This window comes from Coregonus clupeaformis, unplaced genomic scaffold (assembly GCF_020615455.1).
Source record: "Coregonus clupeaformis isolate EN_2021a unplaced genomic scaffold, ASM2061545v1 scaf0617, whole genome shotgun sequence".
NCBI lineage: Eukaryota > Metazoa > Chordata > Actinopteri > Salmoniformes > Salmonidae > Coregonus > Coregonus clupeaformis.
The window spans coordinates 123,325-142,855 of NW_025534072.1; the positions used below are offsets into that span (position 1 = coordinate 123,325).

General features: G+C 43.2%; 1 long non-coding RNA gene across 1 annotated transcript; it reads right to left on the bottom strand.

The window, feature by feature from the left end:
- LOC123485226 lies at positions 1-882 on the bottom strand. The gene is made up of 3 exons (XR_006658941.1): positions 796-882; positions 159-220; positions 1-43 (listed from the first exon to the last, which is right to left on the bottom strand). It is a non-coding gene; the product is annotated as an uncharacterized LOC123485226 (long non-coding RNA).
- Between the last annotated feature and the right edge of the window lie 18,649 nt (positions 883-19,531).

Sequence of the window (19,531 nt, forward strand, 5' to 3'; positions counted from 1 at the left end):
ACTTCAGGGCAGAGTAGTTCAGGCCATCATCGTCACTATGGAGCTATGAGGATGAAACACAGACTCACTCAATTCAGACTCTAGGTCAAATCTAATGCTGTAATCTTTTGCTTTAATACGCTTTTCCAGTCTCACTCTGATACAGCAATTATGCTAACCTGTTGGTCTGACGTGTTGACATGAGGCTTCCCATACTGGCTCTGCTGAGAAGGGGTCCCCGCTAATAGATAAAATATAAAACATTCAAACACTTGAAACATACTATGTATGTCATATTTTCTGTTTCAAAATTATGTAGTGTGGTATCTAAATAACCATGCTAATTATGCTGTGAGGACAAGAAATCCGCTGACACTGTCCTTGATTATAATAGTTTATTCAAGAGATTTCAGCGCCAATTTACAGTCTCCTGCAGACATCTGGAGAACAACTGACCCAATCTCTAATATGTTGTTCCTCTCCGTCCTTTGTTTCAACCATGGTATTTATAATCTGTAACATGATATGGGTGGTTTCCATAAACCAATCCCAGGACGCCACATAACAGACTTCCTCTGTTTTAGGGGGCCCCTATAGTAATGCTTTCCAGATGCTTCCACAAGCTGAGTCAACTTCCTCTAACACACCATTTGCAAACATCAGCAAAGTCATGAACTGTTTATTCACTACAGTAGGCTTGTGAAATGAAAACAATGTCCAGAGAGGGAAGTGGTAAAAGGAGAGCTAGCCTTCACCCTTCTTTATGATCTATAACCTTTCTTACTATTACTATTAGTATGAAGACTTTTACTGTACCTGCACAGTGTTCACATCGTGACCTCTTCATTCTCACAAAGAGGATAACGTTGACAACCACACTCAGAATCACAGCAGTTGTCAGGCAAGATAGAATGATGACAAAAAATAAGCTTAATCTGATCACCCAACAGGTCTGAAACTTAAAAACAAATATACTTTTAAATGATTTTGTATTTTATTCTCAAACACTTTTACACATAGACTGGAGTTGTTCGCTTCAAAGTTATATAAAGTGACGAGCTCTACAGTGCATTAGGAAAGTATTCAGACCCTTCCCTTTTTCCACATTATGTTACGTTACAGCCTTATTCTAAAATAGATTCAATTATTTTTTTCTCTCATTGATCTTCACACAATACCCCATAAAGACAAATGCGAAAGCAGGCTTTTAGAAATTTTTTTGCAGAAATACCTTACTTGCTATGAGACTCGAAATTGAGCTCTGGAGCATCCTGTTTCCATTGATCATCTTGAGATGTTTCTACAACTTGATTTGAGTCCACCTGTGGTAAATTCAATTGATTGGACTGAATTTGCAAAGGAGACACACCTGTCATGTAAGAGCAAAAACCAAGCCATGAGGCAGAAGGACATTTCCATAGAGCTCCGAGACAGGATTGTGTCAAGGCACAGATCTGGCGGAAGGCTACCAAAAAAATTTCTGCAGCATTGAAGGTCCCCAAGAACACAGTGGCCTCCATCATTCTTAAATGAAAGAAGTTTGGAAGCAACAATACTCTTCCCCTTGAGCTGGCCGTTCGGCCAAACTGAGCAACCGGGGAAGAAGGGCCTTGGTCAGGGGAGGTGACCAAGAAACCGATGGTCACTCTGACAGAGCTCAGAGTTCCTCTGTGGAGTTTGGAGAACCTTCCAGAAGGACAGCCATCTCTGCAGCACTCCACCAATCAGGCCTTTATGGTATAGTGGACAGACAGAAGCCACTCCTCAGTAAAAGGCACATGACAGCCCGTTTGGAGTTTGCAAAAAAGGCACCTAAAGGACTCTCAGACCATGAGAGAAACAAGATTCTCTGGTCTGATAAAATCAAGATTGAACTCTTTGGCCTGAATGCCAAGCATCACGTCTGGAGGAAACCAGGCACCGCTCATCACCTGGCCAATACCATCCCTACGGTGAAGCATGGTGGTGGCAGCATCATGCTGTGGGGATGTTTTCAGCGACTTGGAGCAGGAAGAATAGTCAGAATCGAGGGAAAGATGAACGGAGCAAAGTACACGAGAGATGCTCCAGAGCGCTCCAGCACCTCAGACTGGAGTGAAGGCTTGCCTTCCAACAGGACAACGACCCTAAGCACATTCAGCCAAGACAATGCGGGGAGTGGCTTCGGGACAAGTCTCTTGTCCTTGAGTGGCCCAGCCATAGCCCGGACTTTAAAGCTGATCGAACATCATACCCAAGAAGACTCGAGGCTGTAATCGCTGCACAAAGGTGCTTCAAGAAAGTACTGAGTAAAGGGTCTGAATACTTAAACGTGATGTTTCATTTTTTTTTTCTAGAAACCTGTTTTTTTCTTTGTCATTATGGGGTATTGTGTGTAGATTGATGTGTGAAAAAAAACAATTTCATCAACTTTAGAAAAGGCTGCTTAATGTAACAAAATTTTTACAAAAATTCAAGGGGTCTGAATACTTTTCGAATGCTATGTTCTCCTGAAACGGTCTCAGTTCTCTATGTACAGTTCAATCACAGAGTCTCTTGGCTGGACAGACTCCACACAGGCTTGCTGAAGAGAGTTACAGAGTAAGATCATTGTGTAAATTGAATTTTCCTGCCATATTTTTTTATCGGCAGATTCTAAAGTTTATGGTGCAAAATGAAAATCCAAAATCTGCTTGAACCAAGCAACATAGGTCACCATATCAGATGGACAAAAGCAAGGGAGAGACACTACCTCCAATCCCAGTACAAATCCCAAGGTCTGGTTGAACAATGTCCATAGTCAATGCACCAAACTGTAAAAAGATCAACATAAAACGGATCAAAAATCATTTCACCCATTATAGAGACAGTACATCTCATTATACATTTCATATTCATAATACAATTAATTTAAATGGATTCAAAACACATGGCATGAAATGATTTGGAAAAAGCATCCATATTTAAAATTCTTACTTATTGGCGTAAAACAAAAAACATTGTCCAATGTCTAATCATCATTTTATAATGTCAATCCTTTCTGCACTGTATAGTCATAGTGTGAGGGTCTGACAACAGGGCACCTCTTTATGATGAAACACATAGCCTTTATACAGCGTGGGAGGAGGGAACACTGAACTGAGAGACTCATTGGCTGTCTAAACAGGAATAAAAGCTACAGTCTAGCAAGTCTGTTTACAGTAGTTTGAGCAGCATGAACAGACTTTTAAAGAAGACAATCAAGTCAGAGTTATTAAATCAAGCTTGTTAAATATTGGCTTGATACACTGCTTGATTGTTTGGAAATTAAACTTATTAAGATCATTTCTCTTTTGATGTTTGGACCAACAGTGAAGGATCATATTCCCCCTCTCTAGTGCCTCGATACTGAACCCAACCCAGCCCTAGCCCTGAGGTTAAAATAGTTCTAGTGTAGTAAGTTTCTCCCCCACAACAACCTGCATTCTTGGCTCTTGGTTTCATCTTAGGCCTCCAACATGAAATAGAAATATTAGTTTTGGCAATGGAATGGCCAATAATTAAGACCACTTTTGGTTACCAATGCCATTTTTAAACACAGCATAGCTATTTTTTTGCCCTTTTTTATGTCAGCTCAATATCCTCTAATTAACATCAGTAGTGCCACTGCACTGTACATGTCCCCTTACAGTGAGGAAAGTATTGATCCTGCTGATTTTGTACGGTTTGCCCACTGACAAAGACATGATCAGTCTATCATTTTAATGGTAGGTTTATTTGAACAGTGAGAGACAGAATAACAACAAAAATCCAGAAAAACGCATGATCAAAGATGTTATAAATTGATTTGCATTTTAATGAGGGAAATAAATTTGACCCCTCTGCAAAACATGACTTAGTACTTGGTGGCAAAACCCTTGTTGGCAATCACAGAGGTCTGAAGTTTCTTGTAGTTGGCCACCAGGTTTCACACATCTCAGGAGGGATTTTGTCCCACTCCTCTTTGCAGATCTTCTCCAAGTCATTAAGGTTTCAAGGCTGACGTTTGGCAACTCGAACCTTCAGCTCCCCTCCACAGATTTTCTATGGGATTAAGGTCTGGAGACTGGCTAGGCCACTCCAGGACCTTAATGTGCTTCTTCTTGAGCCACTCCTTTGTTGCCTTGGCCGTGTGTTGTTTGATAAAATTACATCAAATCACGTTATATCTACAGTAGCTTTGATTGGACTGATATGTCAAGATCATACTTTCAAAATCTTAGCCAGCAAGCTGCAGTCATCATCATGAATCATCAAGTCGACAATCTATCTGGCAAATCCTTTTCATATGAAGAGAAATTATGAAGAGAAATTATAGATCAAACGTATCAGTGCTCATTGGCCATTGGATATAAACATTACACAACAAGTTGGAAATCGCAAATTCAACAATGTTGTGTAGTGTGTGGTCCAAGTCTGGGTTTAAGGGTCTCTTTCCAACCTTTAAAAGGATAAACATTCAACATTGGCCATGCTGTTAATCCAGCATGATTTATGCCGCTTTCAAAACAACTGGATACTCGGAACTGGGAAATCTTGGAAAAAAACTAGCTCCGACTGGGAAAATACGTTTTGAACGACTATCCAACTCGGAATTCCAAGTCCGGGAACTTGGGCCTCTTTCTAGAGCTCGACCCCAAAAGATCACTGGCGTCGTTATTCGACCTTTATGTTTTCTGAGTTCCCAGTTGTATTGAAAGCACCATAAATCCAGGTAATGCCAGACTTTGATGACAAAGTTAGATGACAAACATTTGCCCAGCAACAAGGACCGCCACGCACAATCTTCCTGTTGAATGAAGCACAGCAAGGTGAGTCCAAATGTATTGTAGTGCAGCTGCATAAATTTTGTAATATGCCAGTGAGATATGTTTACAGAAGCTAAGAAAGTAATACTACGTTTATGTTGTGTAGTAAGCTGTTAGTAGCCCATGTGCCTCACATTAATAATTTGGTCCCTTTTCCCCCTCATAACTTAGCCTACTGTTCTGACTTGGTGGTGCACATGTAGCCTACAGCCTGTTTTAGAGAAATGTAATAATTTAATACTGCATGAGCTTTCATTGTCTGCTTATATGCCCCCTTTATTTATCCTTCGGTTCTGACTTGGCCCATGTTCTGAATTCTGTCGCTTGTACATTTCAAAAGTGCCGAAATAATAGTTATACATCCAAGGTTGCCATTAATGTATTCATCAAATTACGGATTGCCTCTTATCCGCTTCGTCGTCCCCCTCATGCCATAGTTTGTACATCTCAATTGTCAGTAGAAACCACACTTGTTTAAGCAAGTCAGCCTATCAGCTATTTTTTTTTTAAAGGCAGTAAATGAGGCTGAATGAACTGTTTCGCTGCCAGACAAGTCTCCTGATAGCCAGGTGTAACATTGGTAAGATGTTGGGACTGCTGTTGGGACTCTGCTGTCTGGACAGCTTATGTAGGCCCTAACAGTTAGTGGGCAATTGTTTGTCACGTTATAGTCCAATTCAGTGTATTGTTTAGGTGGCTTTGCAGCCATGCATCAGTTTCACCCCGCCAAGATTGACATGCTAAAATCGCAACTGTAGACTACACTTTAACAATGGGGTAAAAGGTGATTTTGGTTCAACTGGACCGCATCATTTTTGTTGATGCCTCATTCAAACAACCATTGGTCTTGTATTGTACCAGTTGACTCGACCGAGCTGCTATTGATTGGTCTTACAAAGAAATTGTGGTTTGTGATTTTCTCATATCATTCTCTCTGGACAGATCTGTGTGAAATAGTATTTTCTATTTCTATTGAGCTATTTCTTGTTTCCTCTACCACACTTACTTTAGTGCGAATTGATGGACCAGTCATGTAACCATGTGTACCTAAATTAACAAATACTATTTGGACCAGCATTGAACAGTTAGCTACAGTACTCCAGATGACATAGGAGGATTGTTTTCCATAGAACATATGTACAAGGGTGAACATAGGTGGGTAAACACCCTACAGAATGAAACAAGTACATGTTATGTCAGTCTTATTCCTTGTTATCAGTCACAGAAACATTCACTATGTGTAACACCTGAGAGTGCATACATGATTGGACACCACAGCCAACCAGCTAATGTGACACACTTTATCTAGTCTGTTTTACTCTCTGTGGTTAGTGCACCAGGTTCTAAAAGGGAAGCAATCTTAACAGAAGGAGGATCCTCCTCTATTGGTCTCCTTCTCACAGAGCATCCTGCAGTAGCTCTTTGTGCTTCACAAGTCATGTCTGTTTGAGAATGTACTGAAAAGTTCCTCCCATCACATCATCACAAAATGGCCCCTCCCCACGCGGACCACAACTTAGACTAGATGGTGTTGCATCACACATGAGATGCTTAACTCAGAGGGTTGAAAGAGGGTTCATTAGTAGTTCTTTGTGGTTTGTAACTGATTTCAGATAACTACATATACGGTGCATAATGTGCAGTCAGTTTAATAAATAACTGTTTTGCTGTGGCTGTAAGATGTCAGGGGCAACATGAACAACAAGTAAAGATAATAATAATAATATGCCATTTAGCAGACAGCTTTTATCCAAAGCGACTTACAGTCGTCGTGCATACATTCCCCTTTTGTGTATGGGTGGTCCCGGGGATCGAACCCACTACCTTGGCATTACAAGCGCCGTGCTCTACCAGCTGAGCTAGAGGACCACATAGATAGTGAGAACAACAGTGACACCCTACATGAGACATCCTTCTGAAAACCACATTAGAGACACAGGAGAGACACAGAGAGCAGGTAGGAGGTCCTGTGTGCACTAAAGCTCAGCAGGCAGAAGACCAAAGCATAGATATGGCCTTATCTCGGGCTTACAGAAGACTGCAGAGTATCTGTGAGACTTGTTCACTGTGTGGGGTGGGTCTTGCTATCAACACAACTAAAAGAATACAACACATTACAGAGGAGAGATGACGTGAATAAAAAGGTTGTGTCCAGTTAATTATGCAGCTACGACCTGGAACTCAATAAAAAAAAAACTATATTTAAACAGATGAGTCATTGTCTTTGTCATGTAGAGATCACTCTGCTACCAGTTCTATTTTGATTGATTGTGCTATCTTCCTGGTAACTAAGCGACACTTTATAATAGCTTATTGGATGTTAGCAGTAATGATCTAGTGATGTAGAATGCCTTGGCCTGTTGGATGCATGTGAATCTATGATGCTGAAATGGGTTTATAATATCTTATTGATTTGTAATAAGCATGTAATAACTATATTACCTTGTTATAGATTCTTAACAGCCACACATTGTGTTTGTTGGGCACTTGTTTGACAGCTATTTCGCTACACACAAACTATCACAGGAAAGTACGTTTTCAACGATTCAACAATTTGAACATTTTCACAACTTCTTAAAGTTGCTGCAACTCTAATTGAGCAGTCAGAGGGACTTCCATATACACCTTGCTGCTCCTATGAGAAAGATAAAATGAATTGCAGTCCTGCAAGGTGGATTATACCTTTACATTTTGTCATTAGTTTGTGAAAACTGCTCCAGTCACAATGTGTAGTCATATCTGAAATCCCAGTCTCAAACAATATACATTCTGTTCAAAAAGTATATTCGCTAGGATGTTTATTTTTCCTTCAAGGCTTTCCTCATGAAGAGAGTGAGTTGTGCTCTCTTAGTGACATGGTTGTTTGTGGTTTAGATGCACTGAGGTGTGTGTAGAGAGCGCTGTTGTGACGACTGAAGGTCATTGCTGGGGGTTAAGGACATTCAGAAACACCACGCGAGAGTGTTTTCTGGATCCAGCTAAAAAAAGAGTTTGAGACAAACTAAAACACTAGTCAGATAGAGATATGTTACAAGCGTTATGCAAACAAAAAGAGTTTTGTTACAATGAGCACAAGCCCAATATGATTGTTGCAAACTGAATCTGTGGGTGAAATTTAAGAACACAGAAAAATATGAATACCTCTATATGAAAGCAGATGAATTTTTTTATGGATCAAAATGCACAATTTTTTTAACAGGAGATTGACAGAATACAAGTAATTGTAACGCACAATGAAAAAAGCCATAGTTGTATATATAGTATAGAAAACACAAAATCAATGTTATTAGAGAGCAAAAATTGACGTTTCAGTCATGTTTTGGTACCTCACCCCAGAATACACAGTGTTCTCTCTCCATGGCGCTCCTCTGTCTCTGGGTCTTTGGCTTCTTGTGGATGACATTCAGAGCAGAAGACCGGACCGACTGGAGGTGTGTCATCATTCTTGATCCTAAGAGGAATAGCAAAACAAATTCCAAAGACATCAGGAAAATTACCTTGGCATTTATTTTGATAGGAAGGACCTGTTTACAGTGTATATCTTTATGGTCTGCATACCTGATTATGAGAACTGGGGACTGCCGGACCACTTGACTGAGTGTTGCGTTCCTTTTAGACAAACACATGGTGGAATCATCATCATCATCATCATATACATTGAATTAACCCAGTTTCATGATAAAACATGTAATGTATACTGCACCAACAGTTTAAGCATATATTGTGGATGATAACACTTACCTCTACACAGCAGAGAGGTTTTCTTGGTCATCTTATACAAAAACACAACCAAGGACAATGATGAGGATGACACAAAGAGCCAACACTACACCCAGACAGTACACCAAGAGAACATGGTCCTCCTTACAACCATCTGTAGAAATACAGACAGTGATAGAGAAAATTCAGGACATTTTTGTTCAACCAGGCATACAAACTTATTCAACAGCAATGTGAAAGAATGTTAGACATTTTCCAGAAATGTCCGAAATATCACTTACTTAATGTCCAGCTTGGTCCCGTTGCCAAACAGTATCTCCCCACATGAGGCCACAGCACAGTAGTAAGTCCCAGCATCAGAGAGGCTGAGGTTCCCCTGGGGAGGTTGTAGACACAGCTCTGTGTAGAGACCCAGCCTCAGGGCTATTCTCACACTGATCACTCCTGTCTCCATGGTTGTAAATGATTCCTGGATGGGATTCTTCTGACCATGTCTGAACCAATAGACACTATGGCTACTCCTGCACAGGTCTCAGTGTGTATTGTACAGTTCAGAAGTAACAGAGTCTCCTGGCTGGACTGACTATTTATTAGCGTTTAAATTTAAAGTATATTTTAATTTGATGTTGATAAACAAATTAGGGAAGGAAGTTAAGTTACCTTTGACAATCAAAACAGTTCCTTCTCCAAATTTGACATTATCATCCATAGCACACAGTAGTGGGGCAGCAGAGTCCTGTTGACTCTGTCTCTGAGATGGTAGGTTACAGCTGTCAACCCCCCCCTTCACACTCAGATGTTTAGTCTCAGTGAAATCCTTTTAAAGTTGTTGAAGTAAATCTCTACTGGAAAGGTATGTATGAGAAGGGGTTTTGTTAAAAGTCTTGCTTGGAAACCAAGTAAACATTGGTATTCACATCAGTTGGGCTAAAGCAAGGATGTTCACACCAGCTCCACGGTGAAAGTAACCAATACTGGATTTGGCTGAACAATGTCCTTGGTTAATGCAGAAACTCTCAACGCAAACAAACAATATTTATCAAAGATCAAGGTAAAGACTGAAAACCATCGAAAATACTTGCCACAAAGTAATTAAATGGGATTCTAAAAAGCCAAAAATATGTATATTGTTTTAAAGTGATTAAATTAAAATTTTACCAGAGTTGGTATAAAACAAAAAGATTGCACAAATGTTGATATATTGTAACGTAATCCTTTCTGTACTGTATAGATGTAGGGTTTTTATATATATTGTGATACTTATATATGACACTTACATAGTGTAGAATGAGGGTATGCACAAACTAAGTAAGCGCAGGACACCGAAGACATTGGAGACGTATTTATGAACACAGTATAGAAAGTAAAACCAAAATACTCCTAACAGGGAGGAAACAATAATAGTAAATACAACAGCTTGTTTTTTGAATTACGAAAAAAATTACACACAAAAAGGAGACAGGGGTATTAAAGGGAATAAATGCAAACATAATAGGAAACAGGTGTAAACAATAAAGACCAAATAAGACAAAACAATCGAAACATAGATCGGGTAACAGCTAGAGGGACGAATTGAACCAAAGCCTGCCCGAGCAAGGAGGAGGAGAGCGAATGTGATAACCACTGAAACCCCTTGGGGATGGCCAGGAGGACGCTGGAGCAGGGCGAGTCGGAGACGGGGAAATCCTCAACATGGAGAGATCTAGGACGCCCCTCCTGGGGACCCAGACCGCTCTCCGGACGTGACTCTCCCACTCACGAGATACTGCAGGCCTCCCATCCTGGATGCCTCGAATAAGATGGAACGGACTGAGTACGCTTGAGCCCCCTCGATGTGTCAGTGTGGGGGCAGTGGAACCTCCGTATATTCTCCTGGAGTGGACAGAGCAAGACTGAGGAGAGACACACAGGAACGAGGGGTAATGATAATGGGAGGTAAATATAACATACCGTCAATCTCATTGAAATGGAGCCTAATAAACCGCCAACCCAGCTTGCGGCAGGGCAAGGCGAGGGGGGCAGGTTTGGGTGAGAGCCAGGACCCGATCTCTGGAGCATACACCGGAGCTCACTGGGCGGGGAGATGGGCGCTTTGCCGCCTGATAGCGTGCAGATGGACATGCGTAGCGGCCCAGGTCGGCAGCGCCTCGAACCACTGAGCCACCGCAGGGGCTGTTGATGCAAGGTACAGGGCGGAAGCTTGATAACCTAGTGTCACACTGAAAAGGGTAAGGTTAGTGGGAGGAGTGGTGGAGTGAGTTTCTGGGCCATCCTGCTCCAGGGGATATATCCGACCATCACCCTGCCGGTCTGGCAATAAGTGACCTCAGAAACCTACCCACATCTTGGATTACTCTCTCCACCTGCCCATTACTCGGGGTGAAAACCTGAGGTAAGGCTAATCGAGTCCCCCAGATGTTCCATAAATGCCCTCCAGACTTCTAGAGGGGGGGACCCCGATAAACACATATCCCAGTACCCCCAGTAGTGCCTGAAGACGGTGTAAACAGGGGAGCAGTTTGTAGGGCTGTAGGGAAACTGGTATAGGGAATGAGACGGCAGGCTTTCGAAATAGAACAGACCCCGGGGGGGGGAAGGTCCGGGTGACAAAGTCACCTGAAGAGACACGGGTGTGGAACGGGTAGGGGCTGTAACTTCCCTCTGGGCAGGGGTGTTTAGGCGCCTTACACTGGGGCACACCGAAGGAGGAAATATAAACCCTCACATCCTTAGCTAAAGTGAATTAGTATTCTCACTCAAGGCAGTGCACTGTCACCAATACCAGAGACCAGAGGAGGGTGAATGTGAGGCCAAATATAATGATCACGAACTCCTGCGAGCGGCACGTGATTCTCCGACCCCTGGACACTGTGGGGGAGTAGGAATGGGTACGTAACGCTCCGTCGATGTCGGATCAACCTCCACACCACCGTGCCACCAGACAAGACTCGGAAGTAAGTGGGGAGTGGGCTCAATGGACCCTCCTCTGTATCATATAGTCGACAGGGATCTGCCTTAGCTTTTTGACCGCTTATAGGTGAGCTGCAAAAAAATGGTAAAAAACGCCGGCGAGGGAGCCGCCAGGATGAAGTAATGGTAGTAAAATGAGAAAAGGGGGTTAGTCAAGCCAATGCTCTCCACACCCAGGCTTGAACTACAGCTAAACCCCAATTTCAATTAAGTGCGCCCGCCGGACTGAGGAAAAGAAAGACAGGGGCAGAGTTTTGGGGGCGATATGAGCCTGAGACAGTAAAGCACCGATCAGCCTCGGACGATACTTCAATTGGAACGCCAAAAAGGATCGGATGTGCCAGCACGGAGCGAGGTAAAACAGGTCCTTCAGATGTCTGGAAGCCCTGTCCCGCCAGCTTTTTAAGCAGAGAATTTCGGACCCCCCTTTAGCAGGTAGGTAATGAGAGCTGCTACGTCCAAAGCCCCGGATAAACCTCCGGCAGTAATTGGAAAAACCTAAGAACGTGCACTTCCTTCACCGGGTGGGAGTTGCCAATTACGCACGGCAGAAACGCTGTTTAATCCATCTCCAACCCCGACGCGAAAAATAGGTGTCCCAGGAAGGAGATGGACTCCTGGAAGAACAGACATTTCTCCACCTTCACATACAGGTATGCTCCAACAGTCTTCATAACACCAGGGAACATGCTCGCTCGCGCAGCGGAGTATATTAGAATGTATCAATATACACCACTAGCACCCTGTCATGCAGTCGGAAAATCTCTATCCACAAACGATTGGAAGACTGAAGGAGCTCTCTATTAAACCGTATGGCATGACGAGGTACTTATAGTGACCCGAGGTGGTACTGGAATGCTGTTACTATCTCCTCCCTAATGCGCACCAGGTTGTAGTGCTCTGGGAGATCCAATTTTGAGAAGAATCACAGCAGAATGACTCCGGTCATACTAGCAATCAGAGGGGAGAGGATAGGTGTATTTGGATTGGTGGATCTGATTGAGACACGGAATCAATACACGGGAAACCCCATCCTTCTTCTTCAAAAAAAGAAACTCGGCGACGCAGGAAGTGGAGCATGTATCCCTGTTGAGATTCGGTGACATATGTCTCATAGCCGTCTCCTGAGACAGAGGATACACAGATTACGGAGGAAGCGCAGCGCTACTTGGAGGTTATGCATAATCCCCCTGTCGATGAGATGGTAATGAGTTTTTTTACAGAAGGCGAGTGCCAAATGGCATATTCAGGTGGAATGTGCATGGTGGGAACTTGGCGACTTCACGTAATGCTAGGAACAATAAATAACAAAAAGATCAGACCATCCTTGAGAGCCCTCTACTGCCAAAGGGAAATGTTGGGGTATGAGATGTATAACTAGGAAGTCCGAATATCCGCGGGAAATGAAGGAGAACTCAACTTCAAATACAAACAAATTATCTCCTCACGACCCTCCTGCGTCTTCATCCTGAGAGGCGCTGTGATTCCCTAATAATCCTGCCCCAAAGGGTCGGCATATCTAGGGCATGGATGGGGAAGAGAACATCAACTGGTACAATAGGTGAACTGGCGATCGATAAAATTCCAGCTGCGCCTGAATCTACTAGCGCCTATGCTGGGAATGAAGAGAGAAACCTTGGGAAACAATCCACTTTAATACACATATGCGAACAGAGAGCTATGGGTGAGTTGGGTGCCTACTCACCTGGAAAGACTCATCAGTGGCTGCCTATGCCTCGATTAGGAGACCCTCCCCAGCAGATCAGCAGTGTGTCTCTGCGGACAGCGGATGCAGGGAGGTCCCTGGCCCTCTACGGTCTCCCCGTAGCTCTCCAGCACCTCCGAGCTCATAGGGTCGGCCCGAAGTGCTGGGGGATGGGAATGGAGGCTGAATGGACGTCGCGGTGACAACAGTATCCAGGGAATTGAAGTCACCAGTGATCGAAGCTGAGGTTGGTGTCCCTGCAGGCAATTCCCGACGACGTCTTCCTCAGGCTAATGTATTGGTGATGAGGGTATTCACTGCGTGGCAGCAGGGGAAGTCAGTGCAAATAGGCCCCCCCCTGCCTGAGGTGGAATAGACGCTCACCCGCCTCGCTTTACCCTGGTGGATGATCGAATACTGCCCTGAAGCGGGGGTGAACTCTGGATAGTTGACAGTAGCGCGCGTCTATTCCCCCCCCACACGCCCGTATCCCGAGGGCAACCGGGATGGTTGCCAGGTAGAGTTTAACCTGGAGCAGGAAACCCCTGACACCCGGCAGCTGTGCTATCATAAGCCCTCGGGAGCGAAAGGAGCCGAATCCCGCCGGACCCCGGAGGTGAAGAAGATCGGGCATAGATGGTGGTGGTATCGGAGGAGGGGAGCCCCCCCCAGCATAGGAAACGCTCCATGGCGGTGCGAGAGCCTGGATCATGGCCGCTGGTTGTCCGAGCGTTCCTCCATTGATCCAGCTGGCACCGCCTCCTGCTGACTCCATGTGTGGTGTGTGATTGGTCAGGCTGACGGTATGCGGTAACGAGAGGAGGACACCAGTGATTGGCAGACACTTTATGAACACAGTATAGAAAGTAAAAAACCAAAATACCTCCTAACAGGGAGGAAACAATACTAGCACACAACAGTTGGAATTCTACGTAAAAACAATACACAAAAAACTATAGAGAAGGGGATTTAAAGGGAATACAATGCAACATAATAGGAAACAGGTGTAAACAATAAAGACCAAACAAGACAAACACTGATACATAGATCGGTAGCAGCTAGTAATCCGGGGACGACAAACGCGAAGCTGCCAGCAAGGAGGAGGAGGGAGGAGCGAATCCGCGAGAACATAGCCTCCGATACAGTGTAGGAAGGAACACTGAAATTAGAGATTGTATTGGAGTCTAACAGGAATAAAAAAGGATATATATATATATATATATATATATATATATATAAATAAAAAAATATATATATATGTAATAAAATCAACATTTTTTAATTGTAGAATAATAGTGAAGACATCATAAATGAAATAACATATATGGAACTCAAAAAAAAGTAAAAAATCAAAATATATTTAATATTTGAGATTCTTCAAATAGACACCCCCCCCCCACACCTTGTAAAACACCACTGATTGGTCAAAAGCATTAAGAAGGAAAGACATTCCATAAATTAACTTTTAAGAAGGCACACCTGTTACTTGAAATGCATTCAGGTGACGTACCATGAAGTGGTTGAGAGAATGAAAGAGTGTGAAAACTGTATCAAGGCAAAGGGTGGCTATTTGAAGGAATATAAAATATAAAATATATTTTGATTTGTTTAACACTTTTGGTTATAAGATATATTTATCAAAATAGGTTATATATATGTAACACGAGGAATAAATACACAATGACATAGTAGTAACGATAATTTGGCTATACATGGGGTACCAGTATGAGTGATGTGAGGGGTAGAGGTAATTGAGGTAGATATGTAGATAGTAGGGACAAAATGAGTAGGAACAGGATAGATAATAAACAGTAACAGAGGAGGATGAGTAAAAGTAGTTAGGTGACAAAAGGGTCAAGAGGATAGTTGGGAGATTGGTTAATATTTAAGTAACTTTAGCAGTTTATGGGTTAGGGGGTAGAAGCTGCTCAGGGTTATTGGTTCCAGACTTGGTGCATCGGTACCGATTTGTCATGCTATATCAGAGAGAATGGTCTATGTCTTGGGCGGTGGGGTCCTTTGACAATTTATAGGGCCTTCCTCTGACACCACCTGGTACAGAGGCCCTGGATGGAAGGAGCTCTGCCCCAGTGATGTACTGCGCAGTACGCAGCAACCCCCTGTAGTGCCTTGCGGTAGGATGCCAAAATGTTGCCTTTACCAAGCAGTGATGCAGCTAGTAAGATGCACTCAATGGTGCAGGCTGTATAACTTTTTGAGGATCTGAGGGCCCATGCCTAATCTTTTTCAGCCTCCTGAAGAGAAGAGGGTTGGGGCCCTCTTCATTACTGTGTTGGTGTGTGTGGACATGATAATTCCTTAGTGATGTGGAGACAAAGAACTTGAAGCTCTCGACCTGCTCCACTACAGGGTCGATGGGATGGGGGGTGGTCTGCACTCCATTTCCTCTAGTCCACAAGCAGCTTCTGTCTTGTTGATGTTGAGGGAGAGGTTGTTGTCCTGGCACCACTTGCAAGGACCTCCCTGGAGAATGTTCATTGTCGCCGGGTGATAAGGTAACAACTGTTGTTTCATTGGGTAACTAATGATGGTCTTGGAGTATGGGCAGCACAGGATGGGTGAACAGGGACAGAGGGGATGAGCAAGCACCTCGAGGGGGAGTGTTGAGGGTCAGCGCGTGTCGGATGTGTTGCTGCCCGCCCTCACCACCTGGGTGTTGTTGCCTGCCCTCACTCATCTGACCACTCCGTATTGAGCATGTCACTGGTACTTCCTGTTTGAGTTTTTGCTTGTAGGCAGGAATCAGGGGGATACAGTTATGGTCATATTTGCCAAATGGCTCTAGTGGTAAATAGATGGTCTACTGCTTATTATGGGGGTTTTCTAACTCAGGCGAGCAGAAACTTGATACTTCTTTAATATTAGAGATCGCCCACCAGCCGTTGTTAACAAAGAGACACAAAGCCCCTCCCTGAGCTTCCCAACTCCACCTGTTACGAATTCCCATGATGGTGACTGTTATCAGCAGCTCACAAACCTGAGCTGCACACTCCACTCCCCTTCCCCCACGACCTTAGCCTGAGAGACTAGGGGGTATCATAAACATGCCTCTAAAACTCTCTCTGACCTATTTGACCTGTAACCTGATAGGTTGCTGGGGGAGGTTACTAGGAGGCCCATCCTCTTGACTATACAGGTCACACAACACTCTGCAGTCTCCTCAAGCAGCAGCAGAGAGCAACATCTCTGTCTCTGCCCATCAACAACTAGACTCAATAACATATTTCTGGGCTTGTGGGATGGTGTGCATGCACAAAGTGAGTTATATGATATTTGTAAATTGTTCATCATAGTTAGTTGTTAATGTTGTTGTATGCAGCCTTTGTGTATAGCTATATTGAAATGTGTAGGTAGCATATACATTTTCATACAGTCCTTCCCTTGTTAATAGCCTTGTTGCTCTACTTGTGCTATGAGATAGTATTGTGTACAGTGAATACTTTACCTCTGTTTCTCCTGTTTCAGAACCACTTCCATTCCACTACCTTTTACCACTTTTCATTCCCATGTACATCCCCATGTCCATCATCTCCAGTGTGTTTAAATAAAGTTACTGTGTGTGTCAACTCTTGGACTGCCTTTACAAACCAGTAAAATACGTAGAGCTGATTTGCTCTCTTTCAGCACTGTTCTGTCCTGTCGATGTATAGAAAAACAGCTTGATTTTTATTTACCATGTCCTTGTTCAGGCACGACTCTGAGAAACATAGGATATTAAAGTTCTTCAAATCACGTTGATATGCTAGTCTCGAAGGAAGCTCATCCAGTTTATTCTCCAGTGAATGGAGGGTAAAGGCGGTTTATCCACTCTCCAGGCATCCCGCACGCCAGCCTCTATATTTGGGTCGCCTCCTCCTTCTTCAGGTGTCGGGATTTGGGCCTGGTCCTGGATAAGCAATATGGTTTCGCCTCTGACTCATTGAAGTAGAAGTCCTCATCCATATTGAGATTAGTGATAGCTGTTCTGATTTCCAGAAGCTCTTTACATCATAGGAAACAATGGTGGAAACATCATGTACAAAAAAAGTTAAGATCAGTGCAAAGACCCCCACAAAATAACACAATTGGTCAGGTGCCCGTATAATGGCCGCTATTCCCTCCAGCGGCATTCCACATCAACATCAGCGTTATGCACTCAGCATTATGGAGATAGGTTGGGGATAACACCCTGTGATAGACTACAATCCTGTCCAGGGGGTGTACTGTACATCAAGCCGCCTCACGCTACAGAAACAGGATATAGGCTGCTGCTCCTATGAGGCTCGTGCTAGACGACCTCCTTTTGACACCTAACTAGAAAACCTCCTGACTTCAGAGTCGATAATGAAGGGGGCTCTGCTTTTTTACTAATAGGTTCTCCTTTGTGTCTTTCTCACTCAAACACCCACAAGGACAGCCACACACAACCCCCTGTGTCTTCTTTGATACAAGTGTACCCTACATCTTTGAAAGAAAACTAATAGAATTTTGACGAGGACATTCAACATTTGCTAAAAAAGAGAAACCCGGCTTTACGTGTTTACTGGTCTCTGACCTGGAGATGTACATGGGGATGGAAAGTGGGAAAGGTAGTGTTTCTGTAGAAGGAAATTAAAGGCAATGAATATACTGAACATACGATATCACAAGATCTGTAATAACAGTAATACAGGAATGTATAAATGGCATATAATCCCTGAACATGTTTACAGGTAAGAAGCTGTACAGAGGCAGCATACATAATGCAACAATATCTAACTATTAAGAACAATGTAAACATGTCCCATAACTCACCTCGTGCACACACACCGTCTCACATGTCCAAAGAAATATTAATGAGTCCAGCTGTTGTTGTTAAGGACAGAGATGAGATTGCTGCTCTTTCCGTGGCTGCTTGAAGGAGAAGGGGGAGGGGGCAGGAATTCGGGATCTGGGATCCAAGATGACTGCCTGTGATTGGCTGATCCCACAGTGTGATAAGGCCCTGGCAACCATGACCCCTAGCAACCAAACGGTTTGGCTAGGGCCAGAGGTGTGAGAGGCCAGTTTTCGACCCATTGCCTAGCCTGCTAGGCTACAGAGGGGAGGGGAGCCTACTGCAGGAGTTACAAAGTTAAAGAGTTTGTCCCTGAGGGAGGGCTGTGAGAATGAGATGGTGTGTTAAGAGTCAACGGCAGGGAAATCGTAACAGTTACAATACTCCAGATGACCCATAGGAGGTCTGTTGTGCGTAGAGGTGTACAGTGCTAGAGAACATCAAATCAAATCAAATTGTATTTGTCATATATGCCGAATACAACAGGTGTAGACCTTACCGTGAAATGCTTACTTACAAGCCCTTAACCAACAATGCAGTTGAAGAATTAGAGTTAAGAAAATATTTACTAAATAAATTAAGTAAAAATAAAAGTAAAAAGTAACACAAAGAAATTACATAACAACAACCAGGCTATATACAGGGGGTACCGGTACCGAGTCAATGTGCGGGTGTACAGGTTAGTCAAGGTAATTTGTACATGTAGGTTGGGGGTCAATGTAAATAGTCCAGGTGGCCATTTGATTAATTGTTCAGCAGTCTTATACAGTGGGGGAAAAAAGTATTTAGTCAGCCACCAATTGTGCAAGTTCTCCCACTTAAAAAGATGAGAGAGGCCTGTAATTTTCATCATATGTAAACGTCAACTATGACAGACAAATTGAGAATTTTTTTTCCAGAAAATCACATTGTAGGATTTTTAATGAATTTATTTGCAAATTATGGTGGAAAATAAGTATTTGGTCACCTACAAACAAGCAAGATTTCTGGCTCTCACAGACCTGTAACTTCTTCTTTAAGAGGCTCCTCTGTCCTCCACTCGTTACCTGTATTAATGGCACCTGTTTGAACTTGTTATCAGTATAAAAGACACCTGTCCACAACCTCAAACAGTCACACTCCAAACTCCACTATGGCCAAGAACAAAGAGCTGTCAAAGGACACCAGAAACAAAATTGTAGACCTGCACCAGGCTGGGAAGACTGCATCTGCAATAGGTAAGCAGCTGGGTTTGAATAAATCAACTGTGGGACCAATTATTAGGAAATGGAAGACATACAAGACCACTGATAATCTCCCTCGATCTGGGTCTTTAATACAGGTAACGAGCTGAGATTAGGAGCACACTCTTAAAGAGAGTGCAGTTTTTTACCTGTATAAAAGACACCTGTCCACAGAAGCAATCAATCAATCAGATTCCAAACTCTCCACCATGGCCAAGACCAAAGAGCTCTCCAAGGATGTCAGGGACAAAATTGTAGACGTACAAGACCATCGCCAAATAGCTTGGTGAGAAGGTGACAACAGTTGGTGTGA